Source organism: Lucilia cuprina, chromosome 3 (genome assembly GCF_022045245.1).
Source record: "Lucilia cuprina isolate Lc7/37 chromosome 3, ASM2204524v1, whole genome shotgun sequence".
NCBI classification, from domain to species: Eukaryota; Metazoa; Arthropoda; class Insecta; order Diptera; family Calliphoridae; genus Lucilia; species Lucilia cuprina.
The window spans coordinates 26765252-26781847 of NC_060951.1; the positions used below are offsets into that span (position 1 = coordinate 26765252).

Here is a 16596-nt window from a genome sequence, read left to right on the forward strand (position 1 = left end):
GATTCATTATACAATTGTTTTGTCATTTACTGTAAGCATTTTATACACATTTCATTGATAAAATAATACAATAAAAGAAATTCCGTAAGTAAAAGTAATTCCATATTTAGATTAAACATTCTTAACAAAACTTTACACAAGCAAACAGTGATACTATAAGAACCGGTATATACATATTTACATATGCATATATATGGTTAACAATAGTATTGTCACTTCAAGAAATTAAATAGAATTCTTATGTATGTTATGTATTTTCTTTCCTTTTATAGTTTTCTCTATTGTGCTTTTAGTTCCTTTCTATCTATGCATTTAATTAAACCAATTGTTTATTTGTTTTCCGTTAGATACTTTGTCAATTGTTTGTTTAAATAGTCTTATGTAGATTTGAATGCCCAGTACAGGATATTAAAATGGTATAAATTTTCTTTGGGATTTAGAATTTTGTTAAAAATGTTCAAACAGGAAACGAATGAATCTAAAAAGAAGAAAATATTGTTATGCATAAGCAAGTTAATGACCTGAGTAATAAATGTTGCAATAAAAACTATTTATTGTTTAGGAAATAATTACTTAGCATATTTAGTAAAAAAAATTAATAATTATTGTGATATATTCGGCTACCACCATTAAATCATATGTCGTAAAATGAGGAGTATTTCGGAAAGTTGTTCTATATATAGACATAGAAATTTATGAATCTTCTTTTTGTACCCTCCAACACCATCAGTGGTGATAGAGGGTATATATAACTTTGTCATTCCGTGAGTAACACCAATAAATATTCATATATATTCTGGGTCCTCATCAAATTCTGAGTCGATTTGGCTATGTCCGTCTGTCTGTGTAAAGCACGATAAAACGAAGCAATAGAATTTAACCAAATTCACCCAAAATGTTTTTCGTTTTTTTAAGTTGTTTGGTATTGAAAATGAGCAAAATCAGTTTACATCGGGAAAAGTTATGAATAAAAATTTGGAACAACCTCGAAAAAATAAGCATTTTTTACACATTCTGGTGTAGTTTTCTCGAAAACTATGCAAGATAATTCTACACAAGTGCTTGATCTATGCGGAAAATCGCTAGAATCCGTCCACAATTTCATGTACCTACCATACAAAAGATATTGCCGGAAAATTGGTTTTTTGTTAATAACTTCCGCAGTAATGTCGATATCTTCACAAAATTTTACAAATTAAAATATTATGTCAATGGAATTCATTCAAAGGAAAATTTTTTTAGATGGGTTCATAATTGGTCATAGCTCCCATACAAGGTCCCCTAACGAAAATCACTTAAACGCGCATAACTCATTACTAAATTAATTGTAATAGATTTAAATCCTGCGATTTTTCTATTTAAGACATGAGAAAACTCATTTCTACAAATACTAGATAAATAAGAAATGCATTAATATAAAAGTAGCTAGTGGAGGGTATTAAAGATTCGGCCCAGACGAATATAGCACTCTAACTTGTTATTGTTAAAACAATTTACTTATTTAAAAGAATTATATTGTATATAAATATTGTATATTGTACAAAATGTCAATTGATTTGTAATTAACATATTTATGACATTTTGATTTGTATATCGTTTTATGATTTCGAATTGCCACATGTACCAATATAGACAATTTTTAATTATGTTCTCTAACATAATAAGGACCGAGAATTCAAAATGTTATAAGCGGAATGATATTTATTTTGATGAAGATTATATAGAGGCGTATGATTATTAAATATCTATAAATAATTATATATAACTCATACGTATAGATTACATCGATTTCTATACTAAACATGAAGAATGAGTAAATTTTTGTAATTATTCAAGAGAACTCAATTAATCAATAACTAGCTACCCTCAAGTTTTTGCTATGTAAAAAATTTCAATCAATATCAGTGGTTTCTGCCTGAGATATGCAGATGAAGGAATAGGAATTTTAAAAAAAGTTATTACAGCATTGTGATCACTAATATAAAAACCTATAAAATTGTGATAATACTTAATATACATATATCTGCAATATCATAAAGTTTACTTTTGTAGATGTTTATAAGTTTAATGTTCAAAATCTATGAAAGTCCCATTTCAATAAAGATTTTAAAAGTTTGATTTTGTCTCAGACAATTAAGAAAAATAAAAAATAAAATAGTGAAGAACAAAAATGTACCAGATTGTGTTTTCCTTTCGATTTCCATTAAATCAGATTGAAGCATGTTTTATTTTAAACAAGATATTCCTTTCATACAGGTTTTTATTCAATCAGAAATTTACATATAAAGTATTATGTTTTTAAGTTCAATATTATAGAAAAATTCAAAAAGTTAAGAAACCAAATAGTAACAAAAATAATTAATTTTAAATAAATACAGTTTTTCGAAATTTATTCCCTAAAGGCTCGAATTTAAGAAAAAACATAAAAACTTTTATTTTATAAACAAAATTTTGTATAAAATATATAAAATAAAATGTTGCTTATAAATAAGAGAGTAAATATTAAAATCTCATTTTAATGCGCTTAACATTTGAATCATGTATTTTTAATAAAATTTGTTTAATAATAAACAAAGCAAAATAAAACATAAATCGAAATTTCCCAAAATCGTTTACACGTATACATGGAGATCATTAAATACTTTTAAAACAAACATAGTCACTAAAATTTTTTGTACTGAAATACTTATTCCCGAAAATTATTGATTTATTAAAAAAATAATATCAATATAAAACCAGCTAATAAATAAATGAATGTACTTAGCTTATTATATGATAACTAGTTATATTTATATACATTTGTGTATATATATATTGTTAGTGAACCATAAAACATTTATGTTATTTCAAAATATTTTTGTTTATTTTATTCTTTTTTTAGAATTTTAAATTTGTTTAATAATTACGTTTTATAAATCTAATACTAACTTTTGAAAGCAATTAGCATTATTTACAACAATATTTTTTGTATTGCTATTCATTAACTAACTTGATTAAAACCTTTAAAATTCCTAAATATACAAATAAACAGAAAACTAGGTAACGGAAAGTTTATAAAATATATTTACCTACATTAGTAGGATATTATTCATAACTATTAATCAAAAATTGATAAAACAAAATTGAATACAAAATTTCTTCTACAAACCATTGATAAATATTTATGAATAAGGCAGAAAAAGTGTCCGAAAGTAATAAATATTTACTGTAACAGATAATGTATTGTCTGCAAAAGTTTGAAATAATTAAAACTTTTTAAATAACCAATGAAATGGAAATAAATGCAATATAAATATTAAATAAACATTTATTTATAAAAATTTGTTTCTGATTAAGAAAAAAATGTAAAAGAACTTAAGGGCAATTTTTTTAGAAAGGTAGATTTGTGAAATTTTTTATTTACCTATGAAACCAGTAAGTAGCAGTTCTCGTTTTACGTTATATTTATGTATTGACTATCATAAATATATGTTAAATATGACTTAAATTCCACTAAATTTAAAATATTCAAAATATTTTTTTCAGCAATATTATGTTTCATGTCTTTTGACCCATATAAGACGTTCATAGATATACAAGTTGTGATGTAGAGAATAAACCTGACTATAAGTATACAATCTGATATCCCTGTTAGATATTCGATAGTATTTCTGCCAATTAAACCCCCCTTGATTGCTGATATTTCAGCCGGAAGTCATTGAGTTTGAATGCGATTGTAGTTTACAAACGGAAGCAATTTGCAGATAGACGAATGGATTCTTATGAACGGATATTCATAGACAAGTAACTATAAGTTTACAATCTGATATCTCTGTTAGATATTCGATATTTCAGCCGGAAGAATTTTACAATCGTCATTGAGTTCGAATGAGAATGTAGTTTACACACGGAAGCAATTTGCAGATAGAAGAATGGATTCTTAAGACTTCGAAAATATGTGATATTTGGATATTACTGTAGTATTCAAACGATTAATCGTCATTCGGTTAATCGATTAATTTTTGACGATTAATCGTTCGAATAAATGTAAATTGTCAAATTTCAAATATCCAATAAACCGAATAATTTCTATCAATTGACCGATTAAGAAAAACTCACTATTTAGTAGTAAAATTACTATGTATTTTCTACAAAATTTAATATTTTTATAATAAATTTTCTTCTTTTCTTAATTTCTTAATCAATTTTCTATAATAAAGAAAATTTATTTGATAATTCGCTTTTATTTTTACAAACAGTTTTTTTTTGAACATTGTTGTGTTCTTAAGCATTTCTAATAAGTTTTCAGCAACAATTATATTTGACTAGTGTTCAATGGAACGTGGATTCTAGAACTCGATAAAATTCTTAAAAACAGTATTGTCTTTATATAGAAAAGCATTTCACATAAACAGGAATAATTTCTAGTATTTGATAAAAAACTAAACAAAAAATTGAAGTAAAAAAAGTAAAAATAATATTTTAGTTTATAAACCGTGCAAAAGTTATTTTCAAATATGAAAAAATCTTTGCGTACAGGAATCTGTGGACCATTAGTATTAACTCTGTGCACTCATTTTTTCATAATCAGCTCTTATGCTCCACAGTGGGGCAGAATGGAAATTTTTGGAAATAAATCTGGCATTTCTAAACGGCTGATCCGATCGGGATAAAATTTGGCGTGAGCGTAGCCAAGGAGTATTCGAGTTTAAGTTTTGCAGATGAACCCCGCAGATGGCCCAGGGACGGAGCTGTGGCGGCTCAAAGTAGGGTACCTACGACATGTAAAATTTTTAAACTCGTGCCATTTTTTTGTTCTTCACCCAAATATTTTCTGAAAACGCTCGACGAGATCTTGAAAAAACATGCTTGGACATACTACTTATCTCTTATAATATCCGAGTTATAGGCATTTAAAAATTTAGTGATACAAATACCGGGCGTAATTTTGGACCAAATGGACTCATTTTTTTTTTTTTTTTTGTTAGTTAGACAACAAAATTTCCAATAATATACAAAAAAAAATTCAGATCAATATCGTTTACAGATCCAAAAATATAGGTTTTTTAATTTAAAAATTCAAAAAATTTTAGATTTTTGCCGTTTTTTTTTTGCCCAAAATGTGTCTTAACTCTTTTATTAATAAAATTAAATTTTCTTTAAGAACATATAACAATTTTATAGTTTTCTAAAGGGTATCTTTACGCAGAACGCTTTGCCGTAGAAAATAGGTAAATATAAGATTGAAACATGTTCTGTCATATTTAATACTAAAATATGAAAAATATGAAATTAAAGGATACAGGTTTAAATGAACATATTTTTGAATGTAATTGAGATATTGGCTTGAAATTTTTTGTAAAGGGCCAAGAATTTCCAAATCTAATAAAAAAAGATATTAAGGGATAAATATGGGTTAAATTGTTGTAGCTATCTGCGACCCTATTAAAATTTTGATATAAAGCATAGTTTTAGAAATTTAACAAATATGTAATATATGACAAAATCTTTATTTATGAACAAAACTCAATGAAATCTTCAACGCTTGTTAAATTTGTCATTTCAAATAAGAAAATGCAAAAAAAAAATTAAAAATGTCAAAGGGAATCCCGCAATGCCCAAAAATAGGAATGAAAATCCCATAGGGTCCACATTTCTTTCAGGGCTGGGAAAATACTTTTGGAGTAAATAGAAAATATATTGAGGTTTCCAAAACTGCTTTCAGTTTTCTGATCCCAGCTTTGGGATTTTAGAACATGTCGCCCAAAGTTGAAGTTTTGATAAAAAATAGGTCATATTCGGAAGGACGCAGTGGCAACATTTTCAAAAAATAGGACAAGTTTTTTACGCCAAAGCGTTCTGCGTAAAGATACCTTTTAGAAAACTATAAAATTGTTATATGTTCTTAAAGAAAATTTTATTTTATTAATAAAAGAGTTAAGACACATTTTGGGCAAAAAAACGGCAAAAATCTAAAATTTTTTGAATATTGTATATTATTGGAAATTTTGTTGTCTAACTAACAAGAAAAAATTGAGTTCATTTGGTCCAAAATTACGCCCGGTATTCAAAAAAAAGGCGGACCAAGGTATGGTAAATTTTGTATCACTAAATTTTTAAATGTCTATAACTCGGATATTATAAGAGATAAGTAGTATGTCCAAGCATGTTTTTTCAAGATCTCGTCGAGCGCTTTCAGAAAATATAAAAATCTTTGTATATGGGTGAAAAACAAAAAATGGCACGAGTTTAAAAATTTTACATGTCGTAGGTACCCTACTTTGAGCCGCCACAGCTCCGTCCCTGGGGCATCTGCGGGGTTCATCTTCAAAACTTAAACTCGAATACTCCTTGGCTACGCTCACGCCAAATTTTATCCCGATCGGATCAGCCGTTTAGAAATGCCAAATTTATTTCCAAAAAATTTCCATTCTGCCCCACTGTGTGCTCATGTAAAAGGACTTTAAAGTTTAAAAGACGTCCAATTTCATAAGATGGAATTCCAAATTTATATTAAAAAGTTCTTATAAATATTAATTTCAAATGAAGCTGAGTTGCTCTGCTTCGAAATAACATAATTTATTTCAAATCATCAAGATCATCAAGAAGGAATTGGAAATCATAAAGAAAATTTGTCACAAAAATAAATGTAAAAAGTTTTTAAGTCGAAAATTAAACCTTTTTAAATTTAATTTCTTTTTCGTTTTTTCTCTAAGTGAGACCTTAAGAACTTAAGAAGAAAATATACAAAACTAATTGGTCTATAGTATTTAGCTTTACCGTGAGCAGTTTTATCTCTTTTAAAGATAAATATCACATTGCACTTTTTGATCAAATTGGAAATATATTTTATATATATTATTCATAGCCATGGAATTTTAAAATCCGCATTGTATTAAAGATCTACTATACATATGTGTAGGGCCTACTAACCTTGGTGAAAATTTCATATAAATCGATTTTTTGAGTTGGGTCACTTGACACGAAATTGCAAATATGTATGTACAAACTTATATGTATGTATTTAATTTGTACATGTAATGTTTCTCTATGTTACACATGGAATGACAAACATTTATTTAAACTCTATTACCACAATTTTTTATAGCAAAAACATGCCAAAACGAGAGGATAAATATCATAGATTTATAGCTAAAACATGATGGCCACAAAATATTAACGTTTATAAAAACAAGCTATTAGTAAATATTACAGCATTAAGCATTTTTTAACATTTACTAGTTGCGTGTTCAACCAGCTTTAGAAACGGTCTTTCAAATTAGAAAACTTCAGTACATCACACAAACAAACATGGATATATTCGGTTTGATGTTTGTGCAGTAAGAACTGTTGATTAAATACTAATAAATTGAATGTATATGTATTGAGTGCTTTAAATCATGAAATCTGTTTTAAAAACCAACCTTGCAAATATTTGCTAACACAAAACCTTGCACAATAAAATTCGCAAGGACGAATGAGTTTTGTGCAAATCACAAGTTCTAACTAATTTACATGAATATAAAGCTGTTGACATGTTTGAAATATGTATATACATATTTATATTTTTCAAGTGTTCTAACCATATTTAAATTATTATTAATATTAAATTTTTCAAATGAAAACTTTTACCTACTTTTAGCATCCATGAATCATCTTTAATGACGAGCTTAAACGATCAACACGAAGTATTGGTAAGTAAATTAATGATGTGAAAGTTGATTAAATTGAAGTTTTCTGATATTAATTTTCACAATGAAAATTCTGAAAAAATTGTTTTTTGACATAAATAATTAATAAGCATTACAAATAGTGATCTTAGAACAAAAAATTTGAGAAAAGGTGTCTTATAATGAACAAAACTTTTATTATCGATGCGATTATTAGTGCATACTTTATTCGTTTTTCATATTTAAACCACTTTAGTGGGGAGGATTTGAGCTGATGTTTGTAATGCACAATAATGTTGGTCCTTAAAGTATACCAATAGGCTTAGAAACATTTTCTAAAACGATTTAGCTATGTCCATCTTCCATCAAAACTTTGTAATCAAGTTGAAGATAATTCAATGGAGTTATGTACATGATCTTCTATTTTCCCAGGGACAAAGCCTACTGAAAATGATAAACATTGGTCCATTATTTCACCTAGCTCCCATATAACTGAACCCGCCGAATAGGGCTTTTAAGTTCATAATTATATTTTATATATTCGTATCTTGATATAACAGTTGCCGTACTTTGATTCCTTTTTACCGGTTTTCTAAAAATAGTAAAATTTTTTTAAACCAGCAAACCAGTATGTTTTTAGTCGGGTTTCTAACCGTAAAATACGAAAAAAAGACTTTAAAACAAACGGGTATATGTGTATAAATATCTGTAATATCTCATACATATGTGTAAATTAAATAAAAAGAAACAATTTTTGCAAATAAACATTACAGCCACATACAGTCTAACAAATTTACATTGACTCTATATCCATACCAACCATAAATACATGCAACATAAATATCAACAAATTTAATCCACATTTCCAATGTTTGTATCAATATATTTTTTCACACATATATTATATACAGAATGTCGTATGTGTTTTTTTACCCTACACTAAATAGTGCACTATACCTCAATGGAAAAATGCCAATCGCCATGATATTATTCTTTGTGTAGACAAATGCAAAACCTTGCGCTATGATAAAATCCTCACATTATTTCACAATCTTAATTAAATATGTTTTGTGTCCACATTTATGATCATAGAAATTTGAAAGGAGTAAAGTCCATGATTAAAATTTCAATTTTTTACAAATAGAATGATCAATTTAGTATACTCTCAATCTTATAGTGGTGTATATAAAAACTAAATAAATTACAGTTGCAAGAGGATGAACAAATATGAAAAAAAAAACAAATAAACATTAAAAATGCATATAGTATTTTAATTTCGTTGCTAACAAATAGAAAATTTAAAAAAATCGAAATTTATTACAACAATAAATAACACGTTTACATATACACGAAATTCAATTTCATGCAAAAACACTAACGAAAATAACAAAATAAAAATTTTTGGAATATGTACGCAGCAAAACCAGATGTTAAAACTGAGATTTTACTCTTGATTCCTGGAAGCGTTTACATATGAAAACAATTTACTGACCATTCAAATGCTTTTACAATAATATTATTGGTTAAAATATAAATAATAAAATATAATAATAAAAGGTTTATATAAAAAAATATTTCCATACGAAATTTGGTTTACAAATCGTTTATAAAATATTTTTTTTTTAAATAAGGCCTTTAGTCTTTTCTAAGTTTTCTTTTTAAAGTCAAAATATTGAAAAATGATTTTCATGAGACAGACAAAGCTATTGGCGATTTAGCCAAATCAATGTTAATAGAATATGAGCAAAAACTAATATTGAAAATTAATGAGTTAAAATGCAAACAAACGGTTTTCACAACATCTTTATTAGCTTTTCACTCTACCTAATTTCTATCTACCTAATCATATATATAAGTCATTATAAGATTACTTAAAAGTAATGCAGACTTTAAGTAGTAGTCATTGAAAAGTACGTATTTTTGTAAGTACAATCAATTGCCGAATTTTTTCTGGGTATCTATAAGTTTGTCATTGCGTAATTTAAATTAATTAAACTCATTAAAATATTCATTATTATCAGAAATGTTTTATGTATGTTCATACATAAAAAGATTACAAAAATAAAAAATATTTACCGTTTTACAATTAATTCACGAAACAAAACATTTCACATACTTAACAAAAATATTTGATTTTTTCTTTATTTTAACAATACTTTCTTCTATACCAGAGGAATTATTTTGTATTTGATGAATATGCCTAGATTCAGTTCTGGGTGTTTTATTTATTTTTATTTCGTACTTAAATTATGTTATAAAAAAAACAACTATTGTAATTTATTGTTCACTATTATTGACATTCTATCAGCAAGCAAGTTAGAACAAAAAATTCACACAGTAAAACATTTTCACAGTCCATTGATAAAGAATTAATCTCGTCTGCCTTCTACCATATTTATAATTAAACTTGCAAACTGTCAGAGATGATAGGTAATCGATAAACGAAAACGAAACTTGTAATATTGTAAAATCGATTACTCGATTGGTTCTTAAGTTCTTCGGTGTTGTCAGATGTAACACTATTTGTAAATTAAAGTTATTTAGAGAAGATGTTCTTAGATCATAAATTAATTTTTAGAGGATACTCATAAAATTTAGTAGACCCCGTTCAAGAAGAGAATTTCCAAATTTGGGATAAATAAGTAGAATTTACACTATTATTAGTCTCATTATGAACCATAAAGCCATTTCCTGGAACTGGCCATATGTGGAGAATACGGATAATTGTCAGATTATACGTTTTTATGTCGAATTTCGTCAATTCACTGATTTTATTAATTTATTACGAACGTTATTATGATTTTCTGAACGGCATCTTATGGGAGATTGGGTGTACTCGATTTCTACCATATATTACAATATAAATTTTTATTGCATAAAACCAAAATAAGGAAAATCTTAATCACTTTAAACAGTATTTCGAGGGGCCACTTTTAGACATCGATATAGCTCATTTTCAATATCAAACAAAAATTATCAATGAAGAATATTTATGCATAATTTCGAATGCCTAGCTCCTTGCAATTTAAACAGGCTTATTGACGGGCTTTTGTAGGTCTACGACTAATATTATGTAGGTCTACGACCAGTATTGTGATACAAATGGAATGACAAATTAATCTCGTGCATTAAGATGGCCCCACCGAAAATGAAAGCTTAGTTTTTTATATATATCATACCGATATTCAAAATTTATCAATATTTGGGGACTTAGAAAAAACTAGATCAAAGGATAAAAAGGCCCGTTTTAAGGTATTTATGATATTTTTATATTTTAGGCAAATTTAAAATCAAATTAAAGGAATTTAAGAGACACAATTTAGTATATGACTATGTTTATGTGTGTTAAAATGTAAGTCTTACATTCGGAAAAATTAAAAATTTACAATTATTTTTTCTTAATAAGTTATCTGATATATAATTAAAAGCTCCTCTCAAGTATCTTTCTTATGGTACGAATAAATGTGAAAAATTCATAAAAACCTCAACAAAATAACGATTTTATCCTTTGATACAACTCATCAAATATTGATGCCCGCACAAACATTTTGAATAAATGTAAAAGTACTTTCTTAACTAAATTTTTAATACGTTATAGGAAATTGTTCGGACAAATAATTTAAAGAAAACTTAAAAATAAATGAAGATTATATAAAACATCAAGCATTAATATTAATTGTTAAAATCCTCATGAAAAGCACAAAAAAGGAAATATTTAAAATGTTCATTAAGCTTAGCAAAAAATTTAATATATTTATTTAACTTTATCATGGTAAATACCTTTATCTACTACTTTTTAAGAATTCACAAACAATCTTGGTAAAACCCTCAAATACTAGAAAAGAAGTCATTCATTAAAATCAAATACTTTACTCGTTTAAGCCAACAATTAGTAAGAATAATAAGAATATACTGTTACTGGTATACTAGAAAGGTAAAACACTCAAACTTTAAACCCGAAAATTGTATCAAACAAAAACTAAATGGTAAAAAGGATTTGTTTTGCAGGTTATTAAGTAAATATTAACTTATTTACTTTAAATTATTAGTTTACTTTTTGCTTTTAAACATTAAAAATGATTTCGATTCTTTAATAATCGAGTCACATTTGTATAAATCAAAAGCTGTTACAAATTACATTCGTACTTTATTACTTGACCCCAGATATAAAGATTTTATTATATTTCTGGAAAACTTAGTAAAACGTGATAGAAATTATAAGCGCATACTGTCGTTTATAAGTAAATAAATGTAATAAAAACATAAATTTCGTTATGCGACAATAAATTCAATGTCAGGCATTAAAATTTAATAACACAGTATTTGATAAAGAAATATATATGATTTAAGATTAAACATTGATATTTTATGGGAATACATTATAAGTACCGCATGAGCAAAAAATTTTATATTTAAATTAAATATATTAAATGTAGCAAATATCATAATTAAACATACATATCTTTATTAGACCAACTCACTTTGTATGGAAAGCCAAAACGTGTATTTGTTACCTCTCTCAAAATTTATCTTCCATTGTTTTATGATGATTTCCAAAAAGTCTAGCATTGACTAAAAATAGCTGGACCAAATTAAAAAAAAAAGTATTTTGAAATTATTTGTTTACATTTTTCTATTATTTTGAAACAATATATTCAATATAGGGTATTGTTTGAAAGTGTTTTAACGCCGCGTCCAATGATATATTAATCGTAAATAGCCGTCTGCTCATAATTGTTATATTGCAAAATATTTAAAATTGTTAGGTTTTTTCACTACTTAAAATAAAATGTATGTACGGTTTTGCAAACTGGGTAAAATCGTGTCCCCTATACTATATTTTCATGAAAACCGTTCAGCTAATGGACAAGGCTAAACCCAAAATGTTTTGGGTAGCATCATATTACATAACAGCAAATATTTGAGGGGGTAACTTAATCACCATTTTTTGTAAGCCGGTCTAATGTACATGCACACATATATACTATTTTGAGTCTCATATGAACATTGGAGGAAACTTACAGAACAAAAACTGAAATTATGATAATAACTTTTTATAAATTAAATTGATGTTTTTTGTTATTCAACAATAATTTTTTAGACAAAATTCATAAAGATGACATGCACCATGTGTTAAATTACAATAATATTTAAGGAATGGTTTTTCACCCTTGTCAAAGTCCTGCATAAAGATGTGTCACTTTTCAAATTAACTTTTCTTAGTTTAAAGAGTTTTAAGTATTTGCTAAACGAGTAGACAGTCGTTGTAGTAGGTTAGGTTTGGCTGTTAGGAGGTTACACTTTTTTCTGCAAATTTATTGTATTTAAAGATTTTTTGACAAACTTAATTGAAATATATTAAAAAATATCCTTTCATATGTAGGTAGTCCCGTTTATATGGAGGAAAATAAAGGTATCTAAATTCTAACGAAATTTAAAGTTTATTTAATTCTAAGATATTGTTTCTAAAAATATTTCAATACTAAACGAGCTAGATCAATAGATAAAAAGGTCCTTTTTAAGGTTTTTATGATTTTATTCATATTTCATTAAAAGGAAAGTAAAATTTTAGTATCATAAGAAAAATTTTGGTATTATAAGGAAGGCCTTTGAGAGAAGCATTCAATAGCCTAACACTGATAAATTTTACATAAATCGAGGAAATTAATATATAATTATCCTTTAATAATATTTCTCTAAAATATTTTTTTTCATTTTTCAATCTAGATCGAATTTTATTTAAATTTATCGAAGCCTTTGTACTTTTCCACAACATTACAAAATAATGGAAACAACTACATACAAACCTTTATTAACAAATCAAACATTACCAAGAAGTATATGTTTAGCATAACATGAGTTAATATTTTAAACTTGATTAATAATAGACTAACGCTATAAAATGTTATATACCAATGTAAAGCTAATAATATTTAAAATTTTATGAAAAATTACAAGGCATTTAATAATTTTTGAAATCGTCTTTCTTATGTTACTAAATTTACATTTGGTTTATTTGCGAGTTATATTAAAAAAAACATAAACACATTTAAAAATTTTTATCCTTTCACTGGCAATCAGGACAAACATTTTTTGAAATGCTATCATAGAATAAACTAAATTTCCATTTTCGCTGTGAACATCAGTAATATACATATATTTCGGGCCACTCTAATATACATACGTATGTATAATTTTGGCCATATGATGATATAAAATATGTAAAATATAGTAAACTATAAAATTGTATATGAATATTATAGTTTATGTCTACATTTAAATTTATAAATGGTAGTTGTCTCTGTTTGTGGGTATAAATCAGTTAAGGGCAATATTTCAAATATTTCATTCGTATATAGGCAACGTATACACCAACATGTTCTTCGTTTCATATTATACATCTGTTGCTTCTCAGCAATACAATAAGGAGTCAATGTATCCGAAAAAGACAGTGAATTCCATTTACGACTAGCCACCACAAGTTTGAAGACAATTGTCACTTTAGTGTTCCCTTAGAAAGCAGGAGACATTTGAAAAAAAACTTAAGCTTTTTGCTGTATTTTCGTAATGTATATTTTTAATGTACGCTTTGACCGAACTGCTGGGTTAGTTTATATTTCATTGAGCATACCACGTTCTCAAAAATACACCAATGAAGATGATGCCTCACACACTTGTATGAATAAACTTATAAATGTATAACCATCACAGTTATACATCTATGTATTTTAGCTGAAGTATCTTTTAAGTACATGAAAGTATGTTTGCGTGTAATTTATTCATATAAATCATACATTTCTGTAACATTTAAAAAGACATTGTAGTTGAATTTTATGACGAAAAAATTTCAGTATTTACAATATATTTTGTCAATAAGGAAATTGCTTAACAATTCAAAATATTATTCAAACCTTTTATCTTTAAAACTATTCGACTAATAAAAATAATGTTTACGTTTTGTGTAAGCTTTCTAATTTATTTAAATAGATAAAATCTTGATTTTTAATTTAGTTTTGGGGCATTATTTGACCATGGAAACCAAAATTTGACATCCCAAAATTCAAATAATTTATTATCAACATAAAGATAATTTATTCGAAATTAAACCTCTTTAATGAATTCTATAAAATTAATTCGTACAACAGTTTTACTTAAACCTAAGCATGTGTATAAATAGGAAGTTAAAATTATTATTGCAATTATACATTTTTTACAACTGAAGAAATTTAACCCATTTAGCAGTAAAATATATAACTACGTTACTGTATTTAAAAACATTGTAGTTGTAAAAATTTATGACAGATTTTATGAAACATAAACGTACTCTCACACTCATAAAGGTCTTGTATAAATTTGTTTGGCATAAAGTTAAGCAGTTTCAGGTATGTGTGAGAAATAATAACCTTTCACAGTTTCTTTATTAGCCTTAAGAATACACAAAAATAAAATTTTGTTTACAATATTATGCATACAGTGTACATAAATAATCATTCATTTTAACATTCATTCATAAAACTATTTACTAACTGTCTTACTTATTATACCCAACACCACTTCAGTGGGGAGGGTATATTGGGTTTGTGCTGATGTTTGTAACGCACAATAATATTGGTCCTATACCCACCTTAAAGTATACCAATCTGCTCAGAATCATTTTCTGAGTCGATTTAGCTGTGCCCGTCCGTCCGTCCATGTAAACATTTAATCAAACTCCAGGCCGCAATTTTGAAGATATTTGAATGAAATTTGGTACATGATCTTCTATTATGCCAGGGACGAACCTTATTGAAAATGATTAAGATCGGTCCATTATTTCACCTAGCCCCCATACAACCGTACCCCCGAATATGGCTTGTAAATATTGTAATCAAACTACAGGTCGCAATTTTGGAGATAATTCAATGAAATTTGGAACATGATCTTTTATGATACTGTGGTTCGTCCACAGTACTATTGAAAATAGTTAACATCGGTCCACTATTGAAAATAGTTAACATCGGTCGAATATTTCACCTAGGCCCCATAGAACTGAACCCGCCAAATAGGGCTTTTAAGTTCATAATTATGTTAAATATACTCGTATCTCGTCAAAAAGCTGCAAAACCAAGTTCTATACTAGTCTTTATGACCGCGATGAACTTTATAATTATAGGGCCTCATTTGGCCCTAGCTCGTCTAAAAAGCCCCCATCAAAATTTTACTTTTATATCGACAGTTTTATTAAACAGTAAATGGCTTTAAAATATTTGAGGCTAGGTATAATTCAACTTAAATGCTTTATTATGAAAACTAAATCAAATTTTATTCGTATACAGGTGTAGGGTATTAAATGGTCGGCCTCGCCCTACTATAACTTCTTACTTGTTAATTAAATTATTTTTTTTTAATTCATTCATCTCTATATAATATATGAATTCAACCTTTCATTTAGTGTATATACTTCAGAATAATTAATTATTCTGGTTTTTGTCTTATTCGGTTCATTCGACAAATAATTATTTGAGGTTTTAGGTTAGACGATTAATAATCGGATGTTTTAAAATTATTCGGTTAATCGAATAAATAAAAACTGGAGGTTTTGATTGCTTTTTTACAAAAATTTTCAAAATTTCCAATGAACTATACGTTCATTGGAAATGAACGTATAGTTCATTACGTTCCAATGAACTAGGAACGAAAGTATGTTTCTCAAAATGGCTGCAAATGTAAAGACGAGATCATTATTTCCATGACATATTTTCAGGAATCAGGAATAAAAATCATCAAAGTAATGTTTTATATAGAAAATGCTTAAAATGGTTAAAAAATTAAGAATATTAAATTTTGTGGAATACATACAATAATTTAAAAGTGAAATAGTTTTTCTTAATCGGTTAATTGATGAAAATTATTCGGTTAAATCGTTATCTGAAATTTGACAATTTTCATTTATTCAAAAGATTAATCG

At 26.7% G+C, this 16596-nt stretch overlaps 1 protein-coding gene across 3 annotated transcripts in view; it reads left to right on the forward strand.

The window, feature by feature from the left end:
• Positions 1-16596, forward strand: part of LOC111686578 (hemicentin-1) — a 191460-nt gene that overhangs the window by 22474 nt on the left and 152390 nt on the right. For all 3 annotated transcript variants that reach the window (XM_046947183.1, XM_046947185.1, XM_046947184.1), the window contains one exon: positions 7622-7673. The gene's annotated coding sequence lies outside the window, so the exon portion shown is untranslated. The remainder of the gene's footprint in view (positions 1-7621; positions 7674-16596) is intronic.